Source organism: Saccostrea cucullata, unplaced genomic scaffold (genome assembly GCF_032062105.1).
Source record: "Saccostrea cucullata isolate Sc308-1 unplaced genomic scaffold, CSIRO_AGI_Scuc_v1 ctg10287, whole genome shotgun sequence".
In the NCBI taxonomy this organism is placed as follows: Eukaryota; Metazoa; Mollusca; class Bivalvia; order Ostreida; family Ostreidae; genus Saccostrea; species Saccostrea cuccullata.
The window spans coordinates 7,352-18,526 of NW_026924359.1; the positions used below are offsets into that span (position 1 = coordinate 7,352).

The following is an 11,175-nucleotide window of genomic DNA, read 5'->3' on the forward strand; positions in this document are numbered from 1 at the left end:
TCAACAATAAAAGTGCTAACCATAGATTATTAATATATTTAAATTTTTGGAAACTTTAAGAAAAGTATAATGAAGAGAAATCAGAAACACACAAACAGAATCTAGCCATGGACTATATGAACTGCACAACCCCCTAGCAGCCTTCTCTTTACTTGTAGTAATTGTTGCAGTTAACAGTGCTAGTGAATTGTACTCAGGACTTGTAGTTAGAAGTGCATGTGATGACAGCTTTTCTCATAATTTCTAACTTCATATGTATACCGTCTATTATGCGATTGTAATTCAACAAAGACATACTGTAACCTGTATATACGAAAAGATACTTGGTGATACTAATGTCCACACTTAACTAAATATCCTGCTGTGACCTACATACAGTGTTTATGTCTACAAAGTCAAGTATTAGATTCTCAAGAGCATACCCCAAGTATGATCAAATCTTAAACCCTGGGTAGGATTATGATAGAAAAGTGGATGTAACAGGGGTTTCAATAACCTCGTTTAAAGTGAGCTTAATGTAGATTTTATGTTTGTTCTTATGTCTTTATTTTGCAAACATACCTATCGCAGAGTCGTATTTTGGCCAACTTGTCTAAAAAATAACACTTTTGGACTTCAGTTTATACTGCATACGTACAGAATAATACGTCTACATGACCAAGCACAGGGCTCACGGCTGCTGTCTTGGTCAACAGGGGATGCTAAACTGAAATTTTTAGAAGTATGTGATGGTACCCTTTTTCACATAAATTAATTGATTATAGATTTTTGATATCGATCACTGTTTTATAGCATTCACTATCCTAAAAAGATACTTATGTCTGGCTTTTAATGCATTAATCATCCATTATACCTTAACAAGAAATTTGAAATGATTGCAAAGTAATCACAATACAGAATAAACTTTTAAGTGCAATTTCCTGTGCCGGTTTCACAGTATACATTTTTAAACGTATTGAGTTTCATTTTAATTCTTTTTTTGCGTGTATTACTGTCAGCTTAACAATAGATGTTCATCAAACTTACACCATTTGATACACAATATAAATTTATTTTATATTATATTTACATGTGCATTGTCAACAAATTTTCTTTCGTTGAGAAAGGAACTAGTCATAGCAAAGGTATATGCTTTAAGATACATTTTCAATTCAAATTATTAACCATTTTATTTTTCTAGTTAAAGAATTTTCCAAGTTACATCTACGAACATAAAATAACATGTTGATTTCGATATTATTTTTATTTCGTTTTCTTACATTTTTATAAGATAATGGCGCTACATGTATATTTTGTCCTGGTTTTTATTCTCCGCACGACGCATGGAGATGAGACACAGTCCGGAAGCTGTAAAGACGTTTTACAGGGTTACCTGACGGGGCAACTTTCGTATCAGGTAGAATCTTTAAGGCGGGAATTCAAAAGCTTCATCGACGGCATTGAGGAATCCATGAAAAAGTTCAAGGAGGCAGTGAATGTTAGCTTACAGAAAGGAGGTATGTCTCAACCGTAAAAAAAGATGTCAAATTTACTGCATTCTATGTGGTTTTATTATATGAATACAACAAAATAGAAACCTCTTTTATTTCACATTATCGGTTACTTGATTTCAGTGAACAAGTTTTCGGAATATATACTCTCTAGTTTTTTTAAATTAAATGTATTGTTTTTTATATATTTAATTATATACATTTTCTGTAGGATAAAAAAGGTACTTTTTTTACACTCCAGATGCACCCATATGCAATAGATTTTTTGCTCAAATTATAACATGTGATAAGTACTACTATACTGTACTGTACATTTTTAAATCAGTTATAAAACATACACAAAATTCTGCCGTCTACGTTCAAGAGTAGGTACCTGAAAATGTCAAATTGTATGATTTTCCCTGATTTATGGAGTACCATAAAACATAACTGATAAGAAGGATTTTTAAAAAACACAACAGAAATATTTGTAAGATTATCAAATGAATGAGCTGTTTAAAATTTCAAGAGCATCTTACATGTACATATTCTTTTATAACATAATTTTGAGCCCTTCTTAAGAGTCTTCAGTTTATCATCGTCAAAATTACATTATTATAACAGACGTCAATCTTTTTTTCAATGGAAAAAATATATTGATTGATTGATTGTATATTGTTTAACGTCCCTCTCGAGAATTTTTCACTGATATAGAGATGTCACCGTTTGCTAGTGAAGGGCTTTACATTTTGACCTTTACTCGGCACTCAGGGCCATTGAGCAGTGAGGGATCTTTATCATGCCAACGCCTGCCGCTTACACGGGCCCTCGGTTTTTAAGGTCACATCTGACTTCAAAGTGTGCATGGCCAAGGAACAGTTGCTCCCCATTTTTTGTATCAACGTAGGTCAGTTGCGGCCGAGATTTGAACTCACGACCTTCTGATCACGGAGCGAGCGCTCTACCGACTGAGCTACCGTGAACGGTGGAAAACATCGAAGATTCAGATGTAAATTATCTCGATTTAAACCATCTTAAAAATTAGTTTGCCCCGGAATCTGTCTGTTATGTTTTTCTGTTTGCCTGCAAAAATTTAACACTGACCAAAGCTTTTGAGTGGATGTGGTTAAAGCCTGAATATTCACAGATGTTTTATATGTGATAAGACCTATCGTTGGGTTCCACTTAAGTTGACATTGTGACCTTGGAGTGTGAACAATTTACAAAAAATTAACACAGATTACCCGTGGTCAAAACTTTTGGACCTTTTAGTGCTAGGGATTTACTATCATTCCAATTACAGCGTGTCATTTTGTTTAGTGGAGGGTACTGTTAAAGAATTACATATTGATCACAATATATATCTTATCGATTGGATGTTTGATTTCAATGAAAAGAACACTTTGCATATGAACAGAAGAGCAACAATGACATTTTCTGGAAACGTGTTGTTGCCTATTACAAATACTGTCCTCGTAAAAAAAATCAATTCAATGCAAGTGGTCAGTATTATAAGTGAATAGTTGTGCTAGGACTTTCATACTTTACATATTCATTGTGACGACACTTTTAATGGATATAAACATTATTTAGCTCTTAAACCTGAAGTTTGATACACTTTTTAAAAAATTAACCTTGGTCATAACTTTTGAACATTTGGAGCTCGTACTAGTGTTTTCATATTTCACATGTGTATTCCATCCTTTGGATAACAATAATTATTGACCTTTTTACCTTGACTTTTGACTTCCCTCTGAGAATTTTCAATCCTTACCATAAACAGCCATACTACGCCATCCTTGTTTCATAAACACGTCTTTTTTGTAGGTATTGTAAACCAAGATATTATATATACAAGGTGGGGAAAGAAATTGTGTTCTTCAAACGCAAAATTACTTTATTCAGGTAAAAAGATGTCATTTAATAAGAAAACACCTACTTTATAAATTTTGTTTGTTAAAAAAAAAAATCAAATTAAACTTAAGAAAAATAATTCGAGAAAATAAAAGAAATTAGACATGAGTAATATTTGAGAGCATTTAATAGGATACGCCGGAGGATCGTATTATAATAATCCAGGAGCAGCTGTAGATCCTCTATGTTTACCGAGGAATCCAGAGTGGGGGATCTACAAGGATGGAATTGAAGGACATAAGGCTTACTTATTTGGAGCAGAGTATGAAACGGAAAATTTACAAGTCACTTTACTTCCCTGCACAATCAAGATGTACCGTGTGCTGTGTGCCTTGTTCAAAACAGATCAATTGTTCAAATGTTTCCAGGTGAGAACTAATCGTATATATAAGTAAACGAAACTCTCTATTTTACATTAAAGTATAACTGTGAATTAAATTTACTTGAAAGAAACCAGAAAAAACTTATGCAATAGTAAGGTGTCCGTTGTCCGTCCGTTTAGCTGTCTGTCTAGGTGTCTGTCTGTTTGTTTGAAAACATTTTTTTTCAAAATACTACCCCTTCTACGTTTTTAGTCTCATTTAGATAAAACTTATTACCCTGGCCGACAACACTAGGATATTTTAAAATTCTTTCAAAATGCTACTCCTCCTACAGTTTTGGTCTGCTTTCAATATAATAAACGTGGCTTACAAAGAGTATGCTGTTTTAAATCATTTGGATCGTTATTCAATGTATTGCTTTATTAGGTTTAAAATTCAACTACTATTTTGTCTTCCTCTCTTATAAATACAAAGTAGTAGAGCTATAATACAGTCTCGACAGAAACTTCAAGTTAAATTAACAAGTCAGAAAATTTTAATTATGTCAATTATACAATAATAAGAACCCGTTAAACCGTAAATACAGATGGGTAAGAAATCGGTTTTCATTACGAGCAAACCTGGTCAAAGCATTTTTCTTGTCGGTGACATTTCTTTTTTTTTTTGGAAAATTAAGTATTTAGTTTTCATATTACTAACAAACATGGGACATTCATTTTTTTTACATTTCAAATCCTAAATCTATGTTTGACTTAATTCTTGAAAGAAAAAAAAAACAATAATTTTAGAATATTATGAAAGGGATAACAAGAGTACATAGACTTTTTCATTATATATACATATAGGATATATTTTTGGGAGTTGAACTATGTTCAGACTCCCTAGGTTGTCACGCGATTTCTAGCGCAGTAATTTTTCAATGAATTATATTGCGGCTGTCGTGGTGTTTCTGTGTCGGCCAATTTACTCCCCTGTGATATTCAATACAAACTCGCACCAGTCTATACAAGAAAACATTGATGTAACCATCAATTGTCGCCCGGGAAATATATAAAGTAAACAATGGAAATAAGTCTTGATCATCAAACCGCTTAGATATGTGTGAAAAGTCATGCGTCTAATTGATGGAGACGATAGTGGCGAATATTTTGAAAACTCATAGTCGGATAAAAAATCAAACAAAAACGGTACCATTTAAAACTTGATCAATTCCTCAAGTTAATGTTGGCTGCATAAAATATAAATTGAAGTTAGACACATGCATCAACTATATTCAAAAATGTATTTTAATTTTCAATTATCGAATATAAAACACGAACTGTGCAGAGTACGTTTTTATGCGAGAAGTAAAATTCGATGTTCTAAAAAAAGGGACCTGTCATTTTTTCGATAGTAAATGATAAGCAACTTTATATATTAAATATGAAAAACATATATATTTTTAAAGATTCACTTATGGAAGTAAATATATTATGTATCTCCTAATTTATCAAGGAAAGAACAATCTGATTAACAATCTTTCTAATGTTTAGAAAACCTTTAATTCTGAATAACTACTCCCGCCGCAATCCCCATACACCAACACTTAAACTTATATGTATAGAGCAGCCCGGTCCTCCGGGCTGCAATAAACTCGAAGAAATTTCCGCAATAAAAATAGTCCATCTCATTTTTCTGAATTAATCTAATTTCATAAATGATTTGAAAGCAAATAAAAAGGATTTTATTTAACTTGATTTGAAAAGCATATTTTTGTCATCTCTTTTGAGAAATGACACGTAAATTTTGATTTCCGTATGAAAAAAAAGTCCCGTCATTTATCATTCGGCAATCCTCGGCTGACTCCACTACGCTCCATTACAAAAAGTGCGAGGTCATCAAAGGAGCAACAACTGGTCTAACTGGTTTGACAATGACGCGATTGTCTAAATATAGAGATGTAAACAAAGATGTAAGGTCAAAGGAACGCTAAGGTTTAACCGAACTTCTTTCAATTTGTTTCACCAATAAAGAGACAGAACAACGTTACTTTTTAAAAAAAATACCATGGAAAATATCACTGTCAGACATTTATTTGCTCTGACAAGTAAAATGATCTGTTAGACTGGAAAATTTTTGTCAGACCACAGGGACTTGCTCCCGGTGTGTAATAATTATTTATTTAAAAAGTCATATACCGTAATACTAAAACTACACAAGGGAGGACACCATTTTGGACCCCTTCCTCGCTTCAACCTCTGTTTTCGTTATATTTTGCCTCATTTTACTGACTCACCGCCACGGATCTGTCAAGAAATGATTCTTTTAAGACCTTATGCTGAAATTTCCCCCTTGGAGCCTCTTCAATACACATTTCAGACTAAAAATAATCCAAACTCGCTCGATAGGACAGTTGGTATGGACAGAAAGCGAAAGTAACCTCGGCGCTTTACATTCGAATACGGAATTAGAACGCGTTTTTTTTCAAATTTATAATTAGCAGTTGTTTTAAATAGTGGAAAAACCCCGAGGTAACCGAATGTGTTTTCACTGTCTGTCCATACCAACTGTCCTAACGAGCGAGTTTGGATTATTTTTAGTCTGAGATGTGTATTGAAGAGGCTCCAAGGGGGAAATTTCAGCATAAGGTCTTAGAAGAATCATTTCTTGACAGATCCGTGGCGATGAGTCAGTAAAATACGGCAAAATATAACGAAAACAGAGGTTGAAGCGAGGAAGGGGTCCAAAATGGCGCCCTCCCTTGTGTAGTTTTATTATTGCGGATTTTTTAAAATAAATTATTATTACACGTCGGGAGCAAGTCCCTGTGGTCAGACCAGATACGTGCAACTCATTTTTTTTTACGTTGGTAAAGGGAAAAATCATAATTATAGCATTAAAGTTTGTTGATATTCGATCTCACAGTTTCAAATGACATTAATTTTACATCCTTTATTTCATGAGTTTATCAGCATTCAGTTGGTCTCGTGTACAACATCAAATCTGAACTTGAAAAATGTGTATGTAAAATGTGTCATTTGATTTTATTATATAATTAAAACAATAAAAATGAATGAATACCGACACAGTGGTATAATAATCCAAATGATCGATCTGTGAGAAAGATCGTACCTAATGATTACAACTGGGTTTTTTTTCTTGTTATAGCTCGTTAAACTATGTTTGATTTTAATTACATTTGAATCAAATCAAAATCACAAACTTTAAATGTCACTCGCGTGGCGCAGTTGTTAAAAGAGTTTGCTCTAGAGATTCAAAGTATAAGGCGTTAATTGATCCTTACGTCGCTGGTTCGAATCCTGTGGGATGCATTTGGAGATAAACTCTTTTGATGAGACCATATAAACCGAAATCCCATGTCGCAATATGTGCTTGCACAAAACGATCCCTCACTACTCAATGGATTTGAGTGCCGTGTATAGGTAAATATTTGTAGACTTACATGTAGCTACAAATGTAGCTCCATCAACAAGTGGTAGTGTCTCAATATAATTGAAAAATTATCGAACGCAAAACAAACAAAATGTAAAGTATTCAGATACTTACTTCTATAAAGAAATTACTTGAAATGAAATTTAAAATTAGGGAATAACAAAACTTGATGATTAAGTTATAAAGATAGATACATTTGATAAAATAGATAAGCACGGAGTTCTATAAAATTAATTATTATGTCCGAAAAGAAACATTCGTACCCAAAAGAGAATAGCAAATACTTATTTTAATCAGAGGCCGAAAAATGACAATCTAGTGATGGTAACATAGAATATAAAGAGTGTTTGTTTGTTTGTTTCTTGGGACCAAATATCTTGTACACATTCTAAAGAGAGTAGGGGGCGTTTGGATTCAAATGCTTCAGAAATGTAAGGGTAGTGTTTGAGTTTGAGTGAGAAATGGTACTGAAAGAAGTTTGAAACATACCCACAAAATAGTATTTTCGAGTTTGGATTTTTTTTTTCGGTGGTGGGGGTTGTTTGTTTGGTTTGGTCAAATTGTTGAGGTAAGAATTAGAAAGAATAAATCCAGAACTAAACTTAACTGTTCGTGCGCAATAAATAATTATACAGTTTTCTTCAATGGATGGCACTGTAGCTCTCCGGTCTGTCAAAATCTTTTTTCGGACAGCTACAGTTCTGCAGCTAATTTAAAAGCAGTCCCATGATCTTGGCTATACAAATGCAATAGAAATTATTTTAATGTTTCGTGTTGTATCTTTGACAAATCAGTTCTAGCTGACTTGAATCTGAAAGCATGAAACTGTTCCTATACTTCCCGTGAGATCTTTCAGATAACAATGCTCAACTCCCATGAGTACTTTCAGTACTTTGATTGTATGTATTACCCATGCAAAATCGTTCATACATACAAAACAAGCATATTAAACGGTGCTGATCTTTTACAATTTAAAGGAAAATTTGGAAACATTTTAGTTTCGGTGTTAATTAAATGCACTTTCTGTATTTTAACAATTCTAGAATTTTCGAGAATATTTTTTGACATATTTCTTCCTTTTGATGTTGAACTTTGATACTGATAACAAGTTTATTACGATACATTTGCGTTCATCTCAGTAAATAAGTCCCTACCGGTGAAACCACAAGAGACTTTAGCTTTTCTCTGCATATGTCTGTCAGTTAGTTTATCCGTCCCTCCGCCTGTTAAGCTCTCCGTATTTCAGTCTGTTCTACTTGGCTAAATTTTCTGATTTTTTCCCATAGATATTGAATAGATATTTAATGTGTTGAATAAAAACATTTAGTTTATAAATTACAATGCATGTATACCTCTCTTGTATAGCATATTGAATTTACTCTTATTCCAGTAACAGCGTGTCACTTTGTAAGATCAAGCATGCAAAATTATCCATGTTGTTCACCACATTTCGCATCGATTGGATGTTTGATTTCAATGAAATGAATACTAGCTACTTTGCATTTTAAATAAAGAATCCAACAAAACGCTCATAATACAGACCAATCGCATTGAAAGATTGCTTACGAAGACAGCATTTGTATGATGTAAGCGGCAACACGTGGTCAGTCAAAGCCATTATTTGTTAATATGCAAAGATGTTTTCTTTCCATTAAAATCAAACAACCAATTGAAAGGAAATATTGTGATCAATATGTAAATCTTTAACACACTCCATTTAACAAAGTAACACGCTGTTTTTGTTATGATAGTAAATTAAGTATACATCCGTTTTATGGAAGAATGGCACAATTCCTTGAGTTCCGTTATTGTTTTTCACAGATGCTGTGTTTAAACATCAAACGTTATTCATTTTTAAGCAAATCTTAATATCATGAGTAATTAATAAATGTAATGTTTCCATTCAGCAAGGAAAACTTGTTACAAAGGCTGGACACTCGAGTACCAGGGCTACCTAATGGCTGGATTTTATAACCATGCTGCTGGTACATCGTACAGGTGTGTATACAAGGATCCAGATACCCTGCCTGGAGGCCATTCTAATCAAATTGGCTACCTATTTTATTTTGTAGAAGCTCAATGTGGTTCATTGAAATGTCCACCATATGTTCATGGGAGAGAAATAGTTTGTGCTGTTTGTTCCAAAAAATAAGAAATAAAAAGTATTTTAATTTGCTATATTTTATGAGCTCTGTTTCTTTACTATAACAAGCGGAAGTCATTTAGAACCAACGTTCTTTATACAGAATATATCAGATTTTTGTGACACTCAGCGGTACGTGTTTTCCTTGAAGCTTTTTGTTCTGTATTAGTAATTATGGACAGGGCGACAGTGGGTGGAGCTACTTTCCGTTTTGTATTAAATTATATATTGTCTTATATTAGCTAACTATTTTTTATTTTAACCATAGCACAATATAAGAATAAATCTGATTCAATTTGAATATTAAAAGCACGTATAAATAGAAAAAGCTACTTTTCTTCTTGAAATTATAAAATGTTGGGAAATATTTCACTCGGAATGTAAAATGTTAAAATTTCTCAATCATTGTTTTTAAATACCGCATGAGTAGAATTCTTAGCGAGTATCTAATTTTGGCATTTTTAGGAAGATTGGCAAGATCGTTAGATTTGAATATCGCTATAAATTAATTTTACTTTATTTGTTATATCCCATATGAAAAAATACTATTAGAATTCAATCGGAGTATTCAGTTGACTACTAGTTGACGGTCAACTGACCGTAAATTGACCATAAGAAGTTGAATTTTTGCCATGCAAATGAGGGAGCGATCAACTCATTTGCATAGAGTGGACCACTGTTGAATGCTCCTATATTTTCTTTGCAGTTGACCGCTAGTTGAATACTCCTCTTTTTCCTTTGCAGTTGACCGCTAGTTAAATACTCCTCTATTTCTTTTACAGTTGACCGCTAGTTGAATACTCCACTATTTCGTTTGCAGTTCACCGCTAGTTGAATACTCCTCTATTTCCTTTGCAGTTGACCGCTAGTTGAAGACTCTTCTATTTTCTTTGTAGTTGACCGCTAGTTGAATACTCCATAAGTAAATGCACGTAGGTTGCATTCATTAAATATTTGAAAAAAATGGAGGGAGATTTGAAATCTAAGACAAGCAGTGATCTTGAAAATATGAAAAGTCAAAACAATGGAGTTTCTAGGAAATCTAAATGCATTCTAAATGAATTGAGCTGGTACACTCTCATAAGTTGTTAAATGCCTTCTTCATTTTTGTGCAGAAAAGGTTATATATAGAATTAGTCTAAAACAATTGAATATTTTTACCAACACAACAAGAAACACAACAAAACACTTGATGCATGACAAGTTTTCAGAATTCTTTCAATATTCAAAAAATTACACAAAAATAGGGACCTATACTGGCTACATTTTTTGTATTCCTATTATCTGTTTAAAAATAACAAGCTTAGTAAAACAAATCTTTACATTTTATATACAGTACTTACAATAGTACATGAGATATATTTCACACGCTGAACCATCACGAAGACAATAATGTTTCAAATCAAAAATTACCACCTTCTACAGAAAACACACATGTACTGATTCAAATCTTGATGTTGTAATTATGATATAACAAACCCGATCTATGATAATGTAATTTGGACCCAACATAAATGTGGCGTGGGAGAAATTTTCTAACAAGTCGGGGTGTTCAACTAGTTGTCAACTCTTCAAAGTATTAACATTCAACTAATGGTCAACTGGCCGTTTAATGCTAATCAGTTGATCGCTTTTCAGAAAAGCATTCAATTGCAACTTCAAGTGGTCAACTGTTTTCGCATTATCAGTTGACGGCTAGTTGATGGCTAGTTGACGACTAGTTGACGATCAACTACAGATTTTCGTATGGGGAGTGGTCAACTTTTTCCGCATTATCAGTTGACGGCTAGTTGACAACTAGTTGACGGTCAACTACACATTTTCGTATGGGATCTTCTTAAGTGAGCTTGTTAAAATCGCTAAAATTACATCTCGCTAAAAATAAAAATACCAA

The 11,175-nt window shown here is 33.1% G+C and overlaps 1 pseudogene; it reads left to right on the forward strand.

The window, feature by feature from the left end:
* Positions 1–1,248: 1,248 nt before the first annotated feature.
* LOC134266264 (uncharacterized) lies at positions 1,249–9,290 on the forward strand (annotated as a pseudogene).
* The last annotated feature ends 1,885 nt before the right edge of the window (positions 9,291–11,175 follow it).